The 24,898-nt window shown below is 43.8% G+C and overlaps 1 long non-coding RNA gene and 1 other non-coding gene across 2 annotated transcripts; one reads left to right on the forward strand and one right to left on the reverse strand.

Moving 5' to 3' along the window:
• Positions 1-650: 650 nt before the first annotated feature.
• LOC122910548 lies at positions 651-22,912 on the reverse strand. The gene is made up of 3 exons (XR_006385239.1): positions 22,783-22,912; positions 11,267-11,371; positions 651-736 (listed from the first exon to the last, which is right to left on the reverse strand). It is a non-coding gene; the product is annotated as an uncharacterized LOC122910548 (long non-coding RNA).
• Positions 11,951-12,088, forward strand: LOC122910890. Its single transcript, XR_006385289.1, has one exon. It is a non-coding gene; the product is annotated as a U4 spliceosomal RNA (small nuclear RNA).
• Positions 22,913-24,898: the final 1,986 nt, after the last annotated feature.

Raw genomic sequence — 24,898 nt, forward strand, 5'->3', positions numbered from 1 at the left:
GACCGGACGCGCCTAGTGCCCGTGGACCGTGGAGCTGGACCCCAAACACGGAGACACCAGCTGCTTTGACCCCCAAACCCCAGTTCAGGACCGAGGGACGTCGGGTCCCTGGGACACTGGCACGGGCCTCGCCACTGAACTGACCTCGCCGTCCCTCGCCTCCCGCGCGGAGAAGGGGCGGAAGATGAGAACTGAGCTGGGCTCGGGGCAAAGCCAGGCCGTCCAAAACAGGGGAACTCGCACTTGAAAAGCCACATCTTGCGGATGACGCGGTGGGAGAAGACGCCCGAACCCCGACCTCCCTTCCTCTTCCCCGCCGGCCTCGCCGGGCGCTCCGCCCTCCCCTTGCCCTCCTTCCTCTTCTCGCTCCCGGCAAAAGCAGAAGTGTATGAAGGTCGGCAGGAAACTGGCCGGGAGCTCCCGGGGTTCCCAGCGCCGCAGCTGGGGTTGAGGGGGGTGGGGGAGAGGTCCTGCGCGCCGCCGAACTAGGGGTGCACTCACGCCGCAGGAACGCCCGGCCAATGATGCCCGCCAGGGGGCGCTGTGGGGCGGACTGGCCGCCGGAGGCGGAGCCGAGCCGGGCCGGGGGAGAAGCTCTGCAGGTCACACTTCCTTAGAAAGAGCCCAGGGACCTTGAGCCCAGGGTGGGGAGAAGCTCTCCGGATGCTGACAGCAGAATGCATGCCGGGCACTGGGGGCAGGTCCTCTGCCTCGCTGGCCGCTGCACCTTCACTTCCTGGAACAGTGAATAATAAATGCCATAGTCACCAAATACTGATTGAGCGCCTGCTAATGCTGGGAAATGTCCTTGGCACTGGAGATACATGAGCGAACCAGACAGACAAAACCCCTTTCCCTTGTGAGCTTTCTATTCTGTTGTGAGGGCAGCGAGGGGAGGCAGGGAAGACAATAAACAATAAACAAGACCGAAGTAGAGAGACGTCAGGAGGGATAAATAAAACGGGGAAAACTACAGCAGAGTAAGAGGAATAAGGAGCTGTCGAGTTAGGTGAGGATTCTTCCTACAGCATGGTTAGGGAAGGCTTCTCAGAGGGAGACACTTCAGACCTAAAAGAAGGGGCGAGGAGGGCCAGGCAGCTAGCTGCGGTAAGAGCAAAAAAATTAACGCTTCACACTGTATTAAGTGAATGAGTTTTCAAGGCAGGACCACTCTGGGCTATGGTTCTTCTGATGTACCCAGGCACCCTCGCTCCACACCTGTCTGCCCCGCTTCAGCCAGCCAGCCAGCCAGCCAGCCTTTTGCTCACCAGTCCAGGGCACCCACCTGCTTCATGCTGCACCTTCTGCTGGGTGTATTTCATTTTCATATCCCCTACACCCAGGATATGGGAATGAAAAAGATACCCTGCTTGGAGGAAAAGGGCCTTTTCACCTTCACTCTAGTGGGACTGGAGAATGCCACAACCTTCCTGGAGAATAATTTGACAACATCTCATTTTTAAATGTGGTTACACTTTAAGCCAAATGTCTCCATCTGAGACCACCGACTGGAGCTAGACTGACTGGGTTTGTTTGGGTTTTGTTTTCTTTTCTTTAAGTAAACTCTACATGCCCAATGTGGAACTTAAACTCATAACCCCAAGAACAAGAGTATGCTCTATCAACTGAGCTAGTCAGGTCCCGCTAGATTGACAGGTGCCGCTAGGTTGACATCCCTTTTCAGGTCCAGGGCCCCAGAAATATGTTTTACCTGTATGCCTGATCTTTCACATCTATAGAATTAAACTGATAATAATGATATCCAACTCATAGGCTTTTTGAGAAAATACATCACAAAGGGTTTAGAGCAGGGCCTGGTTCATAGCAAGTATGCACTAAGTGTCAGCCATTATTATTTTCTTGGGCAACTACTTGACAAAAACATGAGCTGACCTGTTCACCAAAAGGCTCTTTGCAAGATTATCTACTTAACTCTGTTTAACTCAACAAAGATCCAACAATAGGGAGATGACTAAATAGACTGTGGTGCATCCATTCTATAAAATAAAATGTAATTTTAGAAACATTGTGTCAATGAGAGACAGCTTCAGACCTATATTGTCAAGTGAGACCAAATGTCCAAAAGCGATGAGTCCTTCGGAATGCTGGATGAGTCGCAGGACAGGACTAGGGAGGACTTCACTCAGTTCCTCCCAGGAGAGCTAATTCGACCTGTTATCTGAATAGTTAGTCAATATCAAATCTTAAAATGCACCTATTTTTTGGCCCAGCAATTCTACTTCTAGGAGCTTCTTCTTTTTTTTTTTAATATTTTATTTATTTATTTAACAGAGAGAGATCACCAAGTAGGCAGAGAGGCAGGGGGAAGCAGGCTCCCTGCTGAGCAGAGAGCCCAATGCAGGGCTCCATCCTAGGACCCTGAGATCATGACCTCAGCCAAAGGCAGAGGCTTAACTCACTGAGCCACTCAGGTGCACCTAGGAGCTTATCCTAAAGATATACTTGCCCATTTGCACAAAGACTCATGAATAAGAAGGTTTGGGGCAGTCTTGTCAAAGATGGAAACAGCCTAAATGTCCACCAACAGAGGAATGGTTAAATAAATTATGGTGCATTTATCCAGTGAAAGATTGTGTAGCCATTGAAGTTAGTGAGGCAAATCTATATGTGCCAATGTGGAAAAATCTACAAGATGCATTAAATTAAAAACACAAGTTAATTATATTTCAATAAAAAATAAAATAAGATAGGGGCACCTGGGTGGCTCAGTCAGTCAAGCGTCTACCTTCAGCTGTGGTCATGATCCCGGAGTCCTGGGATTGAGTCCCACATGGGACTCCAGGCTCATCCAAGTGCTTCTCCCTCTACCCTTCCCGCCTACTTGTGATCTCTCTCATTCTTTCTCTCTCTCATTCTCACTCAAATAAATAAACTCTTTACAAATAAATAGATAAAATGAGATAAGATTAGAAATGCCAAAAAGGGAGCATCTGGGTGGTTCAGTTGGTTGGGCATCCGACTCTTGATTTCAGCTCAGGTCATGATCTCAGGGTCATGAGACAGAACCCAAGTTGGGCTCCATGCTGGGCATGGGGCCCACCTAAGATTCTCTTTCTCCTTCTCCCTCTGCCTCTTCCCACCCTATGTGTGTGTATGTATGTATGTCTACGAGCACACGCCTCTCTCTCTCTAAAATTAATTAATTAATTATTAGTTCTCCATCTCACAGTCAAAGAAACCACAAAAATTGCTGATATTCAACAATTATTTTTACGTAAAAATCCAGCAATTTCATATGGCCAATATTAACACAAAACAACATTGAGGGGATGCCTGTGTGGCTCAGGCTTTAAGCATCTGCCTTCCACCTAGGTCATGATTCCAGGGTTCTGGGATCAAGTCTCAAATCGGGTTATAGTCTTGCATTGGGCTTCCTGCTCAGTGGGGAGTCTGCTTCTCCCTCTCCGTCCACACCCCCCCACCCCGCTTGTGTGCTCTCTTTCTGGGTTTCTCTCTCATGCTCTCTCTCTCTCTCTCTCTCAAATAAATAAATAAAATCTTTTAAAAAAGAAAACACTGAGATACTAACTTTGTCCTTTCATACTGGCAAAGATTAAAAAGGTTTGCTAACACCTTGTGTGGGTCAGCCTCTGGAGAAATGGACACTGAGAGCAGAAGGCTAATTTGTACAGTCTCTAAGGAAGGTGATTTGGAAGGAAGATATCGTGCTAAGTGAAATAATTCAGACAGAAGAAGACAAATACCACATGATTTCACTTATATGTGGAATCTAAAAACAAACAAACAAACAAACCAGAAAACAGACTCTTAAATACAGAGAAGCAATTGGTTGTTGCCGAAAGGGAGGTGGGTGGGGGTATGGATGAAACAGATAAAGGGGATTAAGAGATAGAACCTTCAGGCGCCTGGGTGGCTCAGTGGGTTAAGCCGCTGCCTTCTGCTCAGGTCATGATCTCGGGGTCCTGGGATCGAGTCCCACATCGGGCTCTCTGCTCAGCAGGGAGCCTGCTTCCCTCTATCTCCCTCTCTGCCTGCCTCTCCATCTGCTTGTGATCTCTCTCTGTCAAATAAATAAATAAAATCTTTAAAAAAAAAGAGGTAGAACCTTCTAGTTATAAAATAAATAAGTTATAAAATAAATAAGTTATAGTGATGAAAAGTACAGCATAGGGAATATAATAAAAAAATAAATAAAAATTCACATGACAGATGTAAATACTCTTTGACTCAGCTATTATCTTACAGATAGACTCCTAGACCTAGAATGTACACGATTATTCACGCACCAGTTTGTAATCTCAGACATTTAGAAAAAAAAACTGAATACCCATCAATTAGTTGATTAGTTAAATAAATTACTACATTCACAAACACCCCACACACACACACACAACAAAGTAAAAGTAAAAATAGAATGAGGAAATAAGCTATAAAATACACTGTTAGATTTTCAAAAACCATACACACCAGGTTCTGAACAATTGTATAGTATGTTACCACGTGGCTAAACAAATATAAATGCGTGTGTTATGGCATCTGGAAAAACTGAAAACATTTGTTGTGCTTAGAAAGGGGAATTTGGGCAGCTGGAAAATAGAGGTAGGAGGGAAATGTTTCATTGAATACTGTTTTGTGCCTTTTGAACTTTGAACACTGTGAGTAATTACCCATTCAAAAGAAACAACAATGACAACAAAAAAAAACCCCAACCAGCCCTGGCGGGGCTCACAGTATATTCTATAAAATACGCCATTCCAACCAAAGCATTGATATAACAAAATTAGATAGATTAATTCAGCACTAAGCGTTCCTCCTCCAAAAGTCTGCCCTGTTCTTTGTAAACGTACAGCCTCAGGACATTTTATTGGGGCAAAGGTCTGTGCAGCCCTTCCATAGCACTAGAACTCACGTCTCACACAAGTGCTTGTCGGAACTTCCTGAGCACCTGAGGAATTCGTGAAGCCTCCCAGAGGTGGCAGGGGAAGCCAGAGACCTGGTGGCAGGAGCTTAAAGGCAGTCTGAGGAGACAAAACTAATCCAAGTGGGAGACAGTTAGGAGACAGGGCAGGAGAGCCACAAAGGGAGACTGGAGTATAGGCAACCAAGAGACCATCCGAAGCTAAGCCAGAAAAGGTAAGCTGCAGTGGAACAGAACATCCTCCTGGGTTTGGGAACCAAAGTATGGAAGCAGGAGTGGCCCATTAACCATCTCTCCCATGACCCAGTTTGTGCTTCCTGTGCCTGCAATTCTAAACTCTGCAAGGTGGGAGTTTCTGGTACCCAAGGGAGCAGGACAAGTTCCCTTTGAATGGCAAGCTACAGCTCCTTACCAGCATCCTGCCAGTGAAAGAAAGAGTCACCATACTGGAAAAGGCAATTGACCCTGATCAGCAGAAGGAAATAGAGCTGCTTTTACCTAGTGGACAAAGGGGAACACAGGTGGAACCAATGACATTTTGGATCCGATCATTCTTTGCAGTGGAAGACAGTGGTATGCATTGCACAGTGGTCAGCAGCAGCACGGGCCTCTACCCACTAGACACTGGTAACGCTCCCACGGTTGGGACAATAAAAATGTCTCCAGGCATTGCCAGATATCATCTAGGGAGCAAAATCATTGTCTGTTATGAACCACTGATGTAACTAATAACAGCAAAACTTTGAGATCAAGTTGGGGCAGCTGGTTTGTGCACTCAGTTAAGCATCTGGCTCTTGGTTTCGGCTCAGGTCATGATTTCAGGGTCATGAGATCTAGCCCCATGTCAGGGGATCCAAACTCTGTGTGAAGTCTGCTTGAGATTCTCTCTCTCCCTCTCCATCTGCCCCTCTCTCCACTCTTTTCTCTCTCTCTCTCTCTCTCTCTAATAGATAAATTAATCTTTAAGAAAAAGAGAGAGGGACACCTGATTGGTTTGGTCATTAAGAGTCTGCCTTCCAGTCAGGTCATGACACCAGGTCCTGGGATCAAGCCCTGCATCAGGATGCTCCTCTCTAGCACAAGCCTGCTTCTCCCTCTCCCTCTGCCTACCACTCCCCCTATTTGAGTTCTCTCTTTGCCAAATAAATAAATAAAATCTTTTTTTTTTAAGATTTTTTATTTATTTATTTGAGAGAGAGACAGTGAGAGAGAGCACGAGCGAGGAGAAGGTCAGAGAGCGAAGCAGACTCCCCATGGAGCTGGGAGCCCGATGTGGGACTCGATCCCGGGATTCCGGGATCATGACCTGAGCCGAAGGCAGTCGTCCAACCAACTGAGCCACCCAGGCGTCCCAATAAATAAAATCTTTAAAAAAAAAAAAAAATGGTGGGGGTGGGCGCCTGGGTGGCTCAGTGGGTTAAAGCCTCTGCCTTCGGCTCAGGTCATGATCTCAGGGTCCTAGGATCGAGCCCCGCATCCGGCTCTCTGCTCGGCAGGGAGCCTGCTTCCTCCTCTCTTTCTGCCTGCCTCTCTGCCTACTTGTGATCTTTGTCTGTCAAATAAACAAATAAAATCTTAAAAAAAAAAAAAAAGACTGCCAAGGTCATCAAAATCAAGAAGAGTCTGAGAAACTCTCATAGCCAAGAAAAGCCTAAAGGGGCATAACAACTCAAGGTAATAGGAGATCCTGAACCAGAAAAAGGACAATAGGTAAAAATTAAAGTCTATTTAAATTTTCTAAAGAGATGATAAAACACAAATGCTGCAAAGATGTCAATATTCTTCAAAAAAGGTTATAAAAGTTAACAGAATATTTTTTTAAAGATTTTATTTATTTATTTGACAGAGAGATACCACAAGTAGGCAGAGAGGAAGGCAGAGAGAGAGAGGGAGAAGCAGGCTCTCTGTTCTCCCCGCTGAGCAGAGAGCCTGATTCGGAGCTTGATCCCAGGACCCCGGGATCATGACCTGAGCTGAAGGCAGAGGCTTTAACCCACTAAGCCACCCAGGTGTCCCCAAGTTTACTTTTTAAAAGTATAAAAATAATAATAATAAAATAAAGTTTTCTCATAGGGTTATTGTGATGATTAAAAAAGAAAATATAGGGGCACCGGGCTGGCTCAGTCAGAAGAGCATACAGCTAGCTCTTGATCTCAGTGTGGTGAGTTCAAGGCCAATGCTGGGTGTAGAGCTTATTTTAAAAGAAAGAAAGAGGGTGCCTGGATGGTGCAGTCGGTTAAGAATCTGATTCTTGGTTTCTTCTCAGGTTGTGATCTCAGGGTTGTGAGATCAAACCCCAAGTCAGGCCATGCACTCAGCTCAGAGTCTGCCTGGGATTCTCTCTCCCTCTCCCCTTGACCCTCCCCCCACCCCACATGTGTGCTTTCTCTCTCTCTCTCAAATAAATAAATACATAGGAAAGAAAGAAAGAAGAAAAAAAAAAGGAAGGAGAGAAAAGAAGAGAGAGAAAGAAAGGGAAAAAATACAGGTAGAACCCTGAGAAGAGTGCTCAGCACCTAGTCAGTTGCTAAATAAATGCTAGAAAAATAGTAAATGTAAACAATTGAGGGAAGAAACCACAAGGTATGTTAAAAGATTAGATGAAATGTTGTTCAGGAACAGGATATTAGAATGGTGACCAAGGGTTACCTCATAGTTTACATACTAATTGCAAAAGAGGGAAGTGCCTTTACAATGAAGAACTCTAACAACCACCATGTAAACTCAGTCTTCAAACGTAACAGGACCAGAGATAGGACAACCTAACATTATTGTCCCTCCAGATGGGATGCAATATAAAGTACATCATCTTTGAGATATTTCTTACCAAAAAAGTTAACCTGAAGCTAATCAAGCTAGAGACTTTCAGTTGGCAGAAAATACAAAGAATAGAGGAAGAAGTTAAATAACAGCAGGAAGAAATATTGAGGGGTGCCTGGGTGGCTCATTGGGTAAAGCCTCTGCCTTCGGCTCAGGTCATGATCCCAGGGTCCTGGGATCAAGCCCTGCATCGGGCTCTCTGCTCAGCAGGAAGCCTGTTTCCCCCCTCTCTGTCTGCTTGTGATCTCTGTCTGTCAAATAAATAAATAAAATCTTAAAAAAAGAAAAAGAAGAAGAAACATTGAGATCAATCCTGAACGTGGGGACACTCACTGTACAACTGTCCTTGTCTCTTCAAAAATTTGGTGTCATAAAATAAGAAAGGTGGTGAGGGAGTGGGTCTGTGCTCCACATAATCGCTCAGAGCCCGGCCCTGCCCTCTCTGTGATGCGGTCATCCTTAACACACAGCCTACAGGGAAGGGAAAGGGGGCTGTTGAATCTTACAGAGTGGCATTCATTTGGCCACCCCAGAGAGGGATCCACATCAGCTTCCACTTGCATTTCTCTGACACAGCTTTGCCTGGTCGCCATCTAACTGCAGGAGGGCTGGGAAATGTGGCTGGAAGCTTGGGGAAAAGAGGAAAGGGATTCAGTGTGCATCTAGCCAGTCTCCCCACACAAACACCACCACCCCAGGACATAGTTCTCAGCATGGCCTCTGCCAGGGAACCCTGAGCCAGGCACACCCTCAGTTCCATGCCCTTTCTCCATCTGAGAGGGACCAGCAACCCAATGTCCTCCTTTCTCCCCTCATCCCTCATAGTCAGTCAGTCTAAAAACCAACATCTCCAAACTTATGTATCTCTAAATAGCCATCACCTCTGTGACTGCAACTGCCAGAGCTTAGAACATCAGCCTCCTGTCTGCCTCTCTTTGTGCAAGGCTCTTATTCTCAGAGGATGGATATTCTTGTGTAAGGCTGAAAGCGAGCAAATAAATAAACAGACAAGATCTTTTTTTTTCTTTTTGGATTATTTATTTGAGAGAAAGAGAGAGCCCATGCACATGCTTGCACAAGTGGGAGTGAGGGAGAGACAGAGGGAGAGAATCTTCAAGCAGACTCCCTGCTGAGTGCAGAGCCCCACCTCATGACCTAAGCCAAAACCAAGAGTTGGACGCCTAACTAAGCCACCCAAACCCCCATTCAAGATAATTTAAGATAATGGTAGGAACTATGAAGGGACCAGAGGCTAAAATGATAAATAATGGCTATTTGGAGTGGGGAGGAAGAGCTAATTTATATAGGGTGTTCAGTGAGAGTGACACTAAGGACGTAGCTGTGGCAGATAGCATTACCCAGAATTATCCAGAAGAGCAATCTTTCCATTTCTGTATGAACCCTGACACTCTCTCCTCAAATGATAGAGTCCATGTTCACTCCACTTGAACTTGGACAGGGCTTTTGACTTGCTGAACTAGTAAAGTACAACAGAAGTGATGCTTTGTGACTTCTAAGGTCAGGAAAGACAATCTGCATGAACAACCAAGGCCCCCATGCCTCCACCCTGCCTTAGTCATGGACCACTGCCAACACCAACATGCCAGCCATGTGAGTGAGCCACCTCAGAAGCAGATCCCCACTCTTGGATAATTTGCCCCAGCTGAGGCTGCATGGAGCCAAAATGCATCTTTCCCATCAAGCCCTGCCCAAATTACAGATACATAAACAAAATAAATGACTGCTGTTTTGAAGCCACTGAGTTTTGAAAGTTTTCATTATGGGGCAACAGTACTGAGCTGAAGCCTAAGTACTAAGGAGCCAGCCATGAGGAAATCTTCATGGAGCATTTTAAGCATTGCCAACAACAAATCCTGTGGCACTGAGACAGGAGCAAGCTTGACACACTGAAGGAACCGACAAGGCCATGTGGCTGAGGGAGAGAGCAGTAGATGCATGAAGGGAGAGAAAAGCTGGACCCACAGTTACCATGGTAAGAAGTTAGAAATGAATCAGGGGCAGCTGGGTGGCTCAGGTAGTTAAGCACCTGACTCTTGATTTCACCTCACGTCATGATCTCAGGGTCATGAGATCCAGCCCTTTGCTGGGCTCTGTGCTCAATGGGGAGTCGGCTTAAGATTCTCTCTCACTTTGCCCCTCCCCCCACAGTGCACAATCCCAGAGAAAAAGGAGGAGGAGGAGGAAGAGGAGGAGGGGGAATACAAGGAAGAAGAGAAGGAGGAACAAGAGAAGTTCGAAGAGAATCAAAATTTCAAAAGTTCAGTGGGAGCATTTGGAGTGATGTGAAAGGGAATTTGGCTCGTCCTTGAAAGATGGCTAGGGCTGCTGCGAGGTTGGTAGCCTGTATCAGGACAAGAGTGAGCAGGGAAACCAGTTAGCAGACACTGAACTTGCCCAAGATGAAGATGATTGTCAGTAAGTGGGGGAGACAAGATAGATTCTGGGCATATGTTGTAGAGGCAACAGGCCTTATTGATAGAAAAGATGAAGGGTGAGGTATAGGGAACAATAAGGGCAAACTTCTTGTTTTTTTCTCTCAAACAGCTAGGTGAATAACAGTGTTACTGGCTGGATGGGGAAGGCTGGAAGAAGAGCAAGATAGGGGTGAGGCAAACTTCCCTTTCCCTCAGGATATCTGATTTCAGTGAGGTTATCGAGAGCAGTCAAGCTGGTTAAATACTTCTCACCAAGCAGTTACGGGCAGGGGAGTACAGAGTTTCTGGGTCTGTACTGATAAGAGGAAATTCTGATAACTGCTTGTCTTTTCTTAAGAATTCCTTTCTGGGGCCTGGGTGGCTCAGTGGGTTAAAGCCTCTGCCTTTGGCTCAGGTCATGATCCCAGAGTCCTGGGATTGAGCCCCGCATCAGGCTCTCTGCTCAGCAGGGAGCCTGCTTCTCTTCCCCTCTCTCTGCCTGCCTCTCTGTCTACTTGTGATCTCTGTCTGTCAAATAAATAAATAAAATCTTAAAAAAAAAAAAGAATTTCTTTCAGGTTTTTGTCTGCTTATATAGCTTTAAGAACCTCCATGCAGATTGTGGTTGTTATAATTGCTGTGGCAAAGATCCCAGTTGGAAGCTGAAACATACCCAAAGGAGGAAATTGAACTCAACATGTAGGAGACCCAGCCAGGCACTTTCCCCAAACCATACTCCATGAGCCAGTTTGGAAAAGAGGCCCTGGTGACCGAGAAAAGGGAAACAGGCTTTCGGTGTTCACTGAAAGAATGACTGAAAAGAGTCAGGGCAAAGAACAATGAATGAGCTTCTGGAAGGAAGGACTCTCAAAGCAAGCAGAAGACCTAAGCTGTTGGAAGCAGCTGCTGGATCTCCTATTGGGAAACTTTGAAGGAGAATGGGATAGCGCAAGAGAAGGAGGAGGAAGGATGCCAAGCCAGGCCACACCTCCGTGCTTTCCTTACCTTTCTCCTCCAGCCCCAGTTCCAGGAGTTTGTCCCATCTGCTCCATTCCCTCCCACCACAGGATGCACCACCCCCAAAGTTCAGAAAGAAAACTGTTCTCTTTACCTGATGTTCAGCAAAGGTCATTCATCTGCCTGGACTTCTTGAAGATCACCACAGGATCCCAGGATGGACTGGTCAGCAGAGGGAAACAGGGTATCCACCCAATCTCTATATGGGGAAAGAATGGGCAATCACAACAGCAGGGACCAGGCACTCAGTGCCTGGGCGTGCCTTTGCTGATTTCCACTCAAAGCTCCGATTTTACTAACTCCTCTCTCCTGCATTTGTCATGTTTGTTTCAACTTCCCCCACTGTCTCCAAGAGCCCACGGTACTTGCTGCCCAAATATTACTTCTTCCCACTCTCTCCAAAATATGGCAAGGCAAGTTTAACCACAAATCACCAGAGAGCCAATGAGAACCCATACCTGGCCACTGCTCCATGTACAAATTCAGTAACTACTTACTGCGCGCCTACCACATGTGATTGTTAAAGAGCCTACTGCAGTGACCCAAGTGAAAGATAATGGAGACTTGGACCAGTGTGGAAGTAATGAGAAGCGGTTAGATTGTAGATATATTTTGAAAGGTAGACATGAACATGTCCCTGGTGGACAGGACATGACATATAGAAGACGGGAAGGATGCATGGGGCACCTGGCTGGTTCAGTCAGTGGCTGAAGTGAGTTTGAGCCCCACATTGGCCATAGAGTTTACTTAAATGAAAATTTTTCAAAAATGAAGGGTGAGCTTTGTGCGGTGGCAGTATTGTAGCCAATGAGGTTTATCTGAGGCACGATTATTGCTAATTGAAAAATGAAGGATGCTTCCAAGTTTTTGGCTTCTGCGTCCAAAATGATGGCATTGTTATTTTCTGCAATAGGAAAGACTGCAAGACTAGTAAATTGGAAGAACTAAATCAAGAGCTTGATTTGGAGACATGTAAGTTTGAAATGCTCATTTAGACGTTCCAGTGGTAATATTCAGTAGCAATCCAGAGTTCCTGAGAAGGGTCCAGGCTGTAAGTAAAACTTTTAGAAATCTTAGCCTGCCTTTCTCTACTCATAAGCAAAAATAAATTGGAATGAAAAGGGGCCTATAGAATTTCAACCAATAAATATCAGGAAGTATAAGATTAACCAAGACAGGGGCACCTGGGTGGTTCAGTTGATTGAGCATCTGCCTTTGGCTCGGGTCATGATCCCAGCCACTGTCCTGGAATCAAGGCCCGCATTGGGCTTCCTCATTCACTGGAAAGCCTACTTCTCTCTCTCCCACTCTCCCGATTTGTGTTCCCTATCTCGCTGTATCTTTCTCTGTCAAATAAATAAATAAACTCTTAAAAAGAAAAAAATAAAAAACACAATAAATAAATAAAATATTTTTTTAAGTGCTATTTTGTTTTTAGACATTTGCTGTCCAGTAACTATTGTTCTTTTGTTAGCTGTTTGTTTTTTCCTCTCTGGATGTTTGGGTAGGTTTCCCCCACCGCCTTCAGGTTGATTTTTTTTTTTTAATAGACTTCACTTTTTAGAGTAGTCTTAGATTCATAGCAGAATTGAGTGGAAAGTACAGAAAATTCCTATCTACCTCCTATGATACAATGATTATAAGAAATGTGTATTTAGTCCTATATTTCTCAGATGTATTTGGTCTTCTTCCACAGTTCTTAAAAATGCTTCAGAGCCATAAAAGTGAAATGGGTATCTTATTACTGAAGATGACTTTTGGACTCCACCCAAGGTCAGGGTCTGATTGCTAGATGGACAAACCTTGGGATTAAATGGTTGGAACTTTCAGTCCCATCCTTGACCTTCAGGGAGAGAGGGGCTAAAGGCAGAATCAGCCAATGGCCAATAACTTAGCCAATCATGATTATGTAATGAAACCTTCCTAAAAAAACCAAGAAGACAGCTTTTCTTTCTTTCTTTCTTTTTTTCAGAGAGCTTCCACGCTCGGGGAATCATATGTTTCCACATGCCACCAGACCAGGCCCCACGCTCCACAAGGACAGAAACTCCTTTTTTGGGGGAACTTGCCCTATGTATCTCTTCATCTGACTGTTGATTCATAATCTTTATCATAGCTTTTTCTTTATCATATCTTTTTCTTTATCATATCCTTTAACAAACTGGAAAACATAAGTGAGTATTTCCCTGAGTTCTGTGAGCTGCTTTAGCAAGTTAACCCAACCTAAGAAGGAGGTTGTTGGAATTTCCAGTGTGTAGCCAGTAGGTTAGAAGCATGGTGATAGCCTGGGGCTTGCGACTTGTGTCCAAGTGGGAGGTGGGGGCAATCTTGTAGGACTGATCCCTTACCTGTGGAATCTCATGCTATCTCTGGGTAAATACTGTCAGAGTTGAGTTAGATTTTTGGACACCCTGCTGGTATCCAAGTATTGCCTGGTGTTTTGTGCGGGGAACCCCTCCACGTTGGGTCTGGGAACAATAAAAGACCCCCCTGACACCTGAACACAGACTCTATTAAACATCCCATACCAGACTGGTACATTTGTTAGAATCAGTGAATCTATATTAACATTATTATCACTCAGATTTCATTGGGATTCACTCTTGGTGTTGTACATTATATGGATTTGGACAAATGTATAATGCTATGTATCTACCATTATAGGATCATACAGAATAGTTTCACTCTCCTAAAAATCCTGTGTGTCACCTTTTCATCCTTCTCTCCCCAGTAACCCCTGCCAATTACTGATCTTTTTACTATCTCCATAGCTTTGCAGATTTTTTTTTGCATTTTTCCAGAATGTCATTTACGACTTGGAATCACACAGTATGTTGCCTTTTTGAGATTGGCTTCTTTCACTTAGTAACATGCATTTAAGTTTCCTCCATGTCTTTTCATGACTTGAGTCCTCATTTCTTTCTAGCTCTGAGTGGTTCATGTACTGATGTACAATATTTATTTATCCATTTCACCTACTGCCTTCAGCCATTGGTTGTTCATCTGGGTTGCTCTCTGGATACACAGATACTCTTTTTTTTTTTTTTTTTTTGAGAGAGAGAGAGAGAGAGAGAGAGGGAAGAGAGTGTGAGAGAGTAGAGAGGGGGAGTAGCAGAGGGAGAAGTAGAGAGAGAATCCTAAGCAGGGTCCATGCCCAGCACACAGTACAACCCATAACCCTGAGATCACAACCTGAGCCAAAATCAAGAATTGGATGCTCAACTGACTGAGCCTCCCAGGCTCTCCTGGATACTTTTATGATAGCCTTTTTTTTCTTTTTTTTTTTTCCCCTTTACTATAGTATATCTTTGATCTCCTACAGTTTCCCTAAAAAGAAGGTAGGGTGAATTTATTTATTTATTTTTATTTGTTTTCATCCTGGGATTCATTCTGATTTCTAAATCAAAGTATTCATATTTTTCATCAATTCTGGGAAATTTCTCAGGTGCTTTATCTTTTAATAATATCTCTTTTTCATGTTTTCCATTCTTTTCTTCTAGAAACCAGTTGTCTATATATTAGACCTTCTCATTGCATCATTCCCATTTCCTAACATCTCTTTGTATTATACTCTGAATAATTTCTACAATCTATCTTCTAGTTTATTAACTTCCTCTAACTTGTCATCTAACCTGTTCACTTAGTGTTTTAAGTATTTAACTTATTCTGGGGCATCTGGGTGGCTCAGTCGTTTAAGCTTCTACCTTCAGCTCAGGTTGTGATCCCGGGATCCTGGGATTGAGTCCAGCATCTGGCTCCCTGCTTGGCAGGGAGTCTGCTTCTCCCTCTGCCTCTCCCACTCTCTCTCTGTCTCTCATGAATAAATAAATAAAATCTTTTAAAAAAGTTTTTTAAAGGGGCGCCGGGGTGGCTCAGTGGGTTGGGCCTCTGCCTTCGGCTCAGGTCATGATCTCAGGATCCTGGGAACGAGTTCCGCATCGGGCTCTCTGCTCAGCAGGGAGCCTGCTTCCCCACCCCACCACCTACCTGCCTCTCTGCTTACTCGTGATCCGTCAAATGAATGAATAAAATCTTTTAAAAAATAAAAATAAAAAGTCTTTAAATATTTTGTATAGTTGAAATGTTATATTTTATACTTTTTATTTTTTTTAAAAGATTTTATTTATTTATTTGACAGAGAGAAATCACAAGTAGACAGAGAGGCAGGCGGGGGGGGGGGGGAGCAGGCTCCCTGCTGAGCAGAGAGCCCGATGCAGGACTCGATCCCAGGACCCTGAGATCATGACCTGAGCCGAAGGCAGTGGCTTAACCCACTGAGCCACCCAGGCACCCTATTTTATACCTTTTAATTGTAAAAAACATGTAACATAAAATCTACCACCCTATCCAAGTTTAAGTGTACATTTCAAGAGTGTTAAGTATATTTACATTGTTGTGCAACCGATCCAGAACTTTTTCTTCTTACAAAACTGAAACTCTGTACCCATGAAACAACTCCCCATTTTCCCTTCCCTCTGGTAACTAACCACCATTCAACTTTCTGTTTCTATGAATTTGACTCTTTTAATACCTCATGTAACTGGGATCATACAGGGCACCCAGCCGGCTCAGTAAGAGGAGCATGCAACGTTTGATCTCAGGGTTGTGAGTTTGAGCCACATGTTGGGTGTCAAGATTCCAAAAACAATAAACATTTTTTTAAATGGCAGGCGGTCATACTGTATTTGTCTTTTTGTTTGGGGATTATTTTTTTATTTATTTTTTATTTATTTGACAGACAAAGATCACAAGTAGGCAGAGAGGCAGGCAGAGAGAGAGGAGGAAGCAGTTTCCCTCCTGAGCAGAGAACCCGATGTGGGGCTCGATCGCAAGACCCTGGGATCATGACCTGAGCCGAAGGCGGAGGCTTTAACCCACTGAGCCACCCAGGCACCCCGTGTATTTGTCGTTTTGTAACTAATTTCACAGTTAGAAATTCTGTTACATTGCTACAACATGGGTGAAATTTTAGAAAGTATGGTTAATTTCTGAAAGTTCACCCATGTTGTAGCAATGTAACAGAATTTCTTACTTTTTAAGACTAGTAATATTCCAGTGTGTTTATATATCACATTTTGTTTGTTTATCCATTCACCCATCAGTGGACATTGGGTCACTTCTACATTTTAGCCTTTTTTTAAGGATTTTATTTATTTATTCATGAAAGGGGGGTGGGGGGAGGCCGAGGCAAAGGGAGAGGGAGAAGCAGACTCTCCACTGAGCAGGGACCCTGGGATCATGACCTGAGCCAAAGTCAGACCTTAACCGACTGAGCCAGCCAGGCACCCCTACATTTTAGCGATTTTAAATAATGCTGCTATAAACACAAATGTGAAAATATCGCTTTGAGACCCTGCTTTCAATTTTGGGGAATATATCCCTGAAAGTGGGATTGCTGGTCATATGGTAACTGCCATACTGTTTTCCACAGCACCTGTAATATTTTACATTTCCACCAACAACACACAAAGCTTCCAATTTCTTCACTTCCTCATCAACACTTATTTTCTGCATTTAAGGTTCCATGAAGTTTGTCTGGGGCAGAACAAAGCACAGTTGTCCTAGACCAACAAACACAGACTCCTCAATTTTGAACTTCCTCATATTTAAGGGAAGTATCCAACCACCCCACTTGTGGTTACTTGTTCACTGGCCAAGCTAAGATACCAACTCCTGAATGGGGAGTTTCATGGATGTGTGAAAATAAGGTGGGACAGTGTTTCCCCACAGCTTCTGGAGATCAGTCCCCAGAGAAACTTGAAAACAGAACTCTGGAGAAAAGTGGGGCAGGAAGGGACTCCTGAGCTGCTGAGGACACAGCTGTTTCCTCAGGGTGACCACAGACTAGCAGGTCCTTTGAACAAATTTCCTTATTCCCTTCACCTCCAAGGATAAGAATTCCTCTGCCCTAGCTACAGAATACAGGTCTGCTGTACCCATCCAGGGGATGATACTAAGCAGAAAATAAAGTCAGCCTTTAGAAAATGAAAATTTTATTTTTAAAGAATGCTGCACTGGGCATCTGGAGCCCAGAACCCTGGGTTTCACTTCTGGTGCTTTGGCTCAGAGGCTTTGTGATGTTCAACAAGCTTCCTTCAGGAATTTCCTTTTTTTGGGGGATGCAACCAACTCATTTTTGTGACAATGACTATCATGGTTCTCTGAACATCTATTCTAGTTCAACTGTACTTTGTTTTTGTTTGTTTTGTTTTGTTTTTATCATCTTTACAGAGCAGTGAAAAATCCACCTTGATGAGAAGTCTTTGCATCACTTTGTGGTTCTTTGCACCACATCAAGCCAGGCAAAAACGTGACTGTATGTGATTCCCACTCAGGGAAGTGTATAGAAATGAAATGACTCTTGATACGGTAGTGAGACTACTGGATAGGAGGAAAGGTGTACAAGGCACCAGAGTTTTTTTTTTAAGTTAGCTCAACATAAGGGGGGGTGCCTATCTGGCTCAGTTGGTAGAATACACAACTGTTAATCTTAGGTTGTGAGTTCTAGCCCCACATTAAGCATAGAAACGTAAAAAAATTGGTACAACATTATTATATTTCCTGTTCAATGGGAATATTTATTTTTTATTTTTTTCTTAAGTCCTTTTAATATATCATTTCTTAAAAAGTTTTATTTATTTAAATAATCTCTACACACAATATGGGGCTGGAACTCACAAACCAGAGATCAAAAATTGCATGCTCTCTGACTGACCCGGCCGGGTGCCCCCTATTCAATAGTAATACTTAAACAAAAATTCAAAATTGTATACAGTGGATTCTTTTTTTTTTTTTTAAGATTTTATTTATTTATTTGACAGAGAGAGATCACAAGTAGGCAGAGAGGCAGGCAGAGAGAGAGGAAGGGAAGCAGGCCCCCTGCTGAGCAGAGAGCCCGATGTGGGACTCGATCCCAGGACCCTGAGATCATGACCTGAGCTGAAGGCAGCGGCTTAACCCACTGAGCCACCCAGGCGCCCCCTATACAGTGGATTCTTATAAGTAATTTACTCAAGGGGCACATGGCTGGCTCGATCTGTGAAACATACCACTCTTGGTCTCAAGGTTGTGAGTTTGAGCCCCATGTTAGATGAAGAGATTACTTTATTTTTTTTTAAAGATTTTATTTATTTATTTGACATACAGAGAGAGAGATCACAAGTAGACAGAGAAGCAGGCAGAGAGGGGGAAGCAGGCTCCCTGCTCAGTGGGGAGACTGCTTCTCCCTCTCCCTCTGCTCTTCCCCCACTGCTTGTGCTGGCTCTCTTTCTCTCTCAAATAAATAAATATGATCTTTAAAAAAATAATAAAATAATTAATCTTAAAAATAAACAAGTGAAGTTTTTATCAGAGACTAAAATCTAAAAGACCCTCCCCCCTATTCTCCACCTACAATAATTTTTTTCCTTTTTTTGTTTTTAAAGATTTTATTCATTTATTTGACAGAGAGAGATCACAAGTAGTCAGAGAGGCAGGCAGAGAGAGAGGAAGGGAAGCAGGCCCTCTGCTGAGCAAAGCGCCCAATGCGGGACTCGATCCCAGGGCCCTGAGATCATGACCTGAGCTGAAGGCAGCGGCTTAACCCACTGAGCCACCCAGGTGCCCCTCCTTTAAAAAAAAAAAAAAAGTATTATATGACAAGTGATAAATTAAAAAATTATATTTGAGGTGAGTACAGTTGGGGCACCTTGGTAGCTCAGTCAGTTAAGTGTTAGACTCTTTTTTTTTTTTTTTTTTATAGGTAGAGAGGCAGGCAGAGAGAGAGGAGGAAGCAGGCCTCCGGCTGAGCAGAGAGCCCAATGTGGGGCTCGATCCCAGGACCTGGGATCATGACCTGAGCCAAAGGCAGAGGCCCTAACCCACTGAGCCACTCAGGCGCCCCAAGTGTTAGACTCTTGATTTCATCATTGGGCTCTTGATTTCAGCATAGGTCATGATCTCAGGGTCATGAGATCCAGCTGAGTCAGCTCTGAGCTGGGTATAGAGCCTGCCACAAACACAGTGTCCTCCCCTCCTGCCCCTCCCCTCCTGCCCTGGCTCAAACACACTCTCTCTAAAAAGAAAAACAAACAAAAAAAAGGAAGTGCATATAATCATCCAAATCACTAATACACAGGCTATATAATAAAGAAGAGACAGTGACAAATCATAAAAAATAATAAAGATTGAACTTATAGAAGAGAATATAAACATCCAATACAGATATAAAAAGTTACTCATCCTTACTAGAAATCACAAAAATGTGAATTAAAACAACGTAATACGGGGCGCCTGGGTGGCTCAGTGGGTTAAGCCGCTGCCTTCGGCTCAGGTCATGATCTCAGGGTCCTGGGATCGAGTCCCGCATCGGGCTCTCTGCTCAGCAGGGAGCCTGCTTCTCTCTCTCTCTCTCTGCCTGCCTCTCCATCTACTTGTGATTTCTCTCTGTCAAATAAATAAATAAAATCTTTAAAAAAAAAAAAAACAACAACGTAATACAAAGGTGGGGAGAGAGAATCATCAAGAATTTAAATATCGGGTGCCTGGGTGGCTCAGTGGGTTGAGCCTCTGCCTTCGGCTCAGGTCATGATCTCAGAGTTCTGAGACCGAGTCCCGCATCGGGCTCTCTGCTTGGCGGGGAGCCTGCTTCCTCCTCTCTCTCTCTCTCTTTCTCTCTGTGCCTACTTGTGATCTCTCTCTGTCATAAATAAAATCTTTAAAAAAAAAAAAGATAATTTAAATATCATGGGGCACCTGGGTGGCTCAGTGGGTTAAAGCCTCTGCCTTCGGCTCAGGTCATGATCTCAGGGTCCTGGAATCGAGCCCCACATTGGTTTCTCTGCTCAGCAGGGAGCCTGCTTCCCCCTCTCTCTCTCTGCCTGCCTCTCTGCCTACCTGTGATCTCTGTCAAATAAATAAATAAAATCTTAAAAAAAAAAAAAAGAATTTAAGTATCAGGGTTGACTGGCTGGCTCAGTCAGAAGAGCATTTGACTCTTGATCTTGGAGTTGTGAGTTCCTGCCCCACATTGGGCATAGAGATTACTTAAAAATAAACAAATAAACTTGAAAAAAAATACACATGTATACGGGGAAATGCATGCAAGAATCTTGAATGCAGTATAGTTTGTAATTGCAAAAGATTTGAAATGATCTAAGTATCCATTAATGAGAACATTTAGCCAAATATAATACATTCATGCTACAAAATATTGAACAATTTTTATTAATATATTTTTAAATATTTTATTTATTTATTTGAGAGAGAGAGAGGAAGTGCACGCCTGAGAGAGAGAGAGAGAAAGAGAGAGAAAGAGACCTCATAAGCGGGGATTCCAGGGGAGAGGGAGTGGAAGAGGAGGGTGAAGCAGACTCCCTGCTGAGCAGAGAGCCAGACGGGACTCCATCCCAGAACCCTGAGATCATGACCTAAGCTGAAGGCAGACACTTAACCAAATGAGCCACCAAGGTACCCTATTTTTTAAAGATTTATTTATTTGATGGGGGAGGGTCAGAACGGGGGGAGAGAGAAGAGTCTCAAGCAGACGCCCCACTGAGCACCAAGCCTATTGGTCAGTCTCACAACCCTGAGATCATGACCTCAGCCCAAGCCAAGCATTGGACAGTTGGCTGACTGAGACCCCCAGGAACACCTAACAACACTTTAGAAGAATGAGATAGAGCTGGCACTGAAAAGTCTCCTCAATACATGCACAGGATTGATGTGGTTTTGGGGTATTGCTGGGATTTAGAGCCCACAGTCAAGAAAGAATTCTTGAGACATCTTCGGTGCAAAAAGGTGGTTTTATTAAAGAATGGGGACAGGACCTGTGGGCAGAAAGAGCTGCACTGGGGTCATGACGTGTGTGACCAAGTGTATACTTTCAAGTTGGGAAGGCGTTCGGGATAGCACAAGCCTCCAAGGTATTTTGGACCATGATGGGGCTAGCTATTGTCAGGAAAAGGTCATTTATTACTGTTTAGTAAAAACTCAGTCATGAGACTATTCAGATGTATATCGGTGGGTCATACGCTTCAGGATAATTGCCAACATATATGTTGAGGGGTAAAGATAAAGGAAGTTTCCAAAGGAATTTTTATACATTAAAGTAGACTTACAGGATCCTGAGGGTCGGGCTAAGATTGCCTTTTGCCCCCAGCACAGTGTTAACAACGAGGCAGCTAGGGTTTCTAGAGGAATGTCACTCTGCCTGTTTTAAGGACCCATCAGTGAGCTATAGGTAAAAAGGAAATTTTTTTTTTTTTTTTTGGTAAAAAGGAAATTTAATTTTTCTTTTGCTGTTGTTTTCCACATCAATATTTTTTTTAAATATTTTATTTATTTATTTGACAGAGAGAGATCACAAGTAGACGGAGAGGCAGCAGAGAGAGAGAAAGAGAGAGAGAGAGAAGCAGGCTCCCCACTGAGCAGAGAGCCCGATGCGGGACTCGATCCCATGACCCTGAGATCACGACCTAAGCCGAAAGCAGTGGCTTAACCCACTGAGCCATCCAGGCGCCCCTCCCACATCAATATTAAGAAAAAAATCTGATCATATATTTAAATACACATATCCTTACTTGAACATATGTATGTATGAATGCATACACATATAATAAATACAATAAACTCTTATCAGTGGCTATACATGTGGGAGAGCACTGGAACTGATCCTTGGGTAAAGTGGCACTTCTGCTTCTCATATGTATTGTTCTGTGTGATTTGAAAATATAACAGTGAGCCTACATTATATTTTGTGATTTAAAACACAATTTCAAAAAGGGAAAGGTGATACTGACTGGTAGGATAGTACAAAAGAATATAAAAAGAACAACTGTCATCCCATCATTTAAAAAAAAAATTCTTTTTAAATTTTTTGAAGTAAACTCTATCCCCAACGTGGGGCTCAAACTCAAAATTCCGAGATCAAGAGCCCCATGCTCTATGGACTGGGCCAGCCAGGTGCCCCTGTAATCCCATCATTAAGAGAAAATGCGTCAACATCTCTTTTTAAGACTTAAAAAAAAATTTTTTTAAGATCTTATTTACATATTTGTCAAAGAGAGAGATCACAAGCAGGGGAAGCGGCGGGCAGAGGCAGAGGGAGGAGCAGGCTCCCAGCTAAGCAAGGAGCCCAATGTAGGACTCGATCCCACGACCCTGGGATCATAACCTGAGCCAAAGGCAGAAGCTTAAGAACTGAGCCACCCAGATGCTCCATCAACATTTTAATATAAATCTTTTCAGCTCCTTTTCTTTGTATAACTGATTTTTTAACCTTGTTGAGATACAGACTGAAAGGTATTAAAATTCTATGTATCTTTCTTCACTTCAATTTTTCCTAGAAGTTATCTAGTGTGGAATTCTCCTTCTTCCATTAAAGTTATTCTGCTTCTTGGAGACATGGGCAGCTCAGTGGGTTAAAGCCTCTGCCTTCGGCTCAGGTCATGATCCCAGGGTTCTGGGATCGAGCCCCATATCGGGTTCTCTGCTCAGCAGGGAGCCTGCTTCCTCCTCTCTCTGCCTGCCTCTCTGCCTACTTGCGATCTCTGTCTGTCAAATAAATAAATAAAATCTTTAAAAAGAAAAAAAAAGTTATTCTGCTTCTGGGTGAAAGTCAAAGCCACTTACTTGCGCAGGAAGGACTCTTCCCTGCTGATCACCAAGCCAGAAACTCCAGATCCTAGCTCCAAGGCACAACAGGAATGGCTTAGCCACTACCATCTGGTTCCATGAGCTTTAGACTACTTCAGGGTCACCTGGAAAACTAAAGGTACATCGAGGTGCACGGGTGAGGGTTGGGGGATCAGACTAGGAGGCTCAGCAGACTAGGAGGCTGAGGAGTCCCTGAGTACAGCTGACTAGGTCATTAGAAAGAACTATTCAAACACAATTAAGGAAGTATAGCCAAGGTGAGGCTCCCATAGACTGAACTTTGCTCCCTTCAGCTGGGTTGCAGGGCAGCACAAGTTGGAAAGAGGGAGTTTTTGCTAAGGTGCTTTTTGCAGTGGGGAGATCTTACGCTTGAGCCTAGTTCAAAGGGGAGAATGATTTACCTAGACATCAAGAGTAAATCCACACTTGTGGTTTACAAAGGACCCCTGAACAAGGCTCCTTTGGACTTAAACGATGACCAGCAGGAACAGGCCAAGCACGGGAGTAGGTCTAAGAGAGACAACTGCTCACGGCATCCTTTGGGCCCTAGCTGTACCTGCGAAGAACTTTGGTGAGCAGAACCAGCATGTGGGGGACCTGGTCCTGACATTATGGGGGATGGGAGGGGGGCCACCAGGTGTATCAGCATCTGAATGTAATCCATTTGTAACCCTGCACAGTATGGAGTAAGAATCTATGGATAAGTTTATAATCAGAGGAAATAAACATTTAGTATCCAAGAGTCAGCAAAGAGGCAAAAGAACTGATTACAGAACGGAAATAAATAAAGAAAAGAAAATGGCTAGGTTTCAGGCCCCTTTGTCCTGACTCCAGTCTTGGTGCTTTATTTACTACTTTCCAGTTGACTCCAATGCTTGCCCACTCTTGGCTGCCTGTGAAAGAAACCCAACTAAACTAGCTTAGACAACCACAGGAAGAGCCTCACAGGCAAGTGCAACTCACACTGGCTCTCTCTCTTCCTCTTCTTTCTCTTGTCTGTACGTCTCTCTGCATGTCAACTTCACTCTCCCACAGACAAGTTCCTACAAGTGAATTCAAGAATAGCTGTTAGCACTTTCCAGACCACATCTCCCAACTACCCCACCCAAGAACTTCACTCTTTCTCTTCGTGCCAATTCAAACATCCTGGTGCAGGATGAGGGGCTTGGGGGTGGTGGGGAGAGGCAGCCAGTGGCTTTGATTATCCGGAAGAAATGGGAAGATGCGAGCAGGCAATTAAACAATTAAATGTCCTCCACATGGAAGTCTAATTTTCACTGGCCTCTGTTCTTCCTTGTTGTAATTGCATCATTGTTTCCACAAACTCAGTAAAGATATGGATTAAACAGGAGGTTAGTGAGCTCGACTATACCTTTTATATACATTAACAGCATCATTATTTTCATTTCCAGGTTTATTCTATTGGTTAGCTTTTATGCCTATTAGTTCTTTTTTTTTAAAGATTTTATTCATTTATTTGTCAGAGAGAAAGATCATAAGTAGGCAGAAAAGCAGGCAGAGAGAGAGGGGGAAGCAGGCTCTCTGCTGAACAGAGAGCCCAATGTGGGACTCAACCCCAGGACCCGAGACCATGACCTGAGCTGAAGGCAGAGGCTTAACCCACTGAGCCACCCAGGCACTCTGTGCCTATTAGTTCTTGATGGACTGTGACACATGGAAATTTGAGTATGCTGATAACCACCAGATATTTTGGTACATTTTTTTCTTCTTACATGGATTCATCTCTTTCTGTAATGTTAACAAGAGTAATTCTGAAGACTTAAATATAACATTTCAGAATTGATTAAGCATTGTGTACCCCACTAGATAGATTCAAATCAATGTTTGCTTGCAAAAGAATTTGCTAAAGCCCTAGATTTGCACTGTTTTTCTCACGTAGCATAGTACACACACACACACACACACACACACACACACACACAAAGGGGAATCCAAACTGGGGTAGAGGGCCTGGATTGACTCCCTGCCATATCACACACCCTGTGACCTTGAGCAGGTCCTTTAGTCATTTATGTTTCTGAGTCATTCTCTCTGAAATGAATTACATTTCCTATATAGCAGGGGTATTAGG

This window comes from Neovison vison, chromosome 6, assembly GCF_020171115.1.
Source record: "Neovison vison isolate M4711 chromosome 6, ASM_NN_V1, whole genome shotgun sequence".
In the NCBI taxonomy this organism is placed as follows: Eukaryota; Metazoa; Chordata; class Mammalia; order Carnivora; family Mustelidae; genus Neogale; species Neogale vison.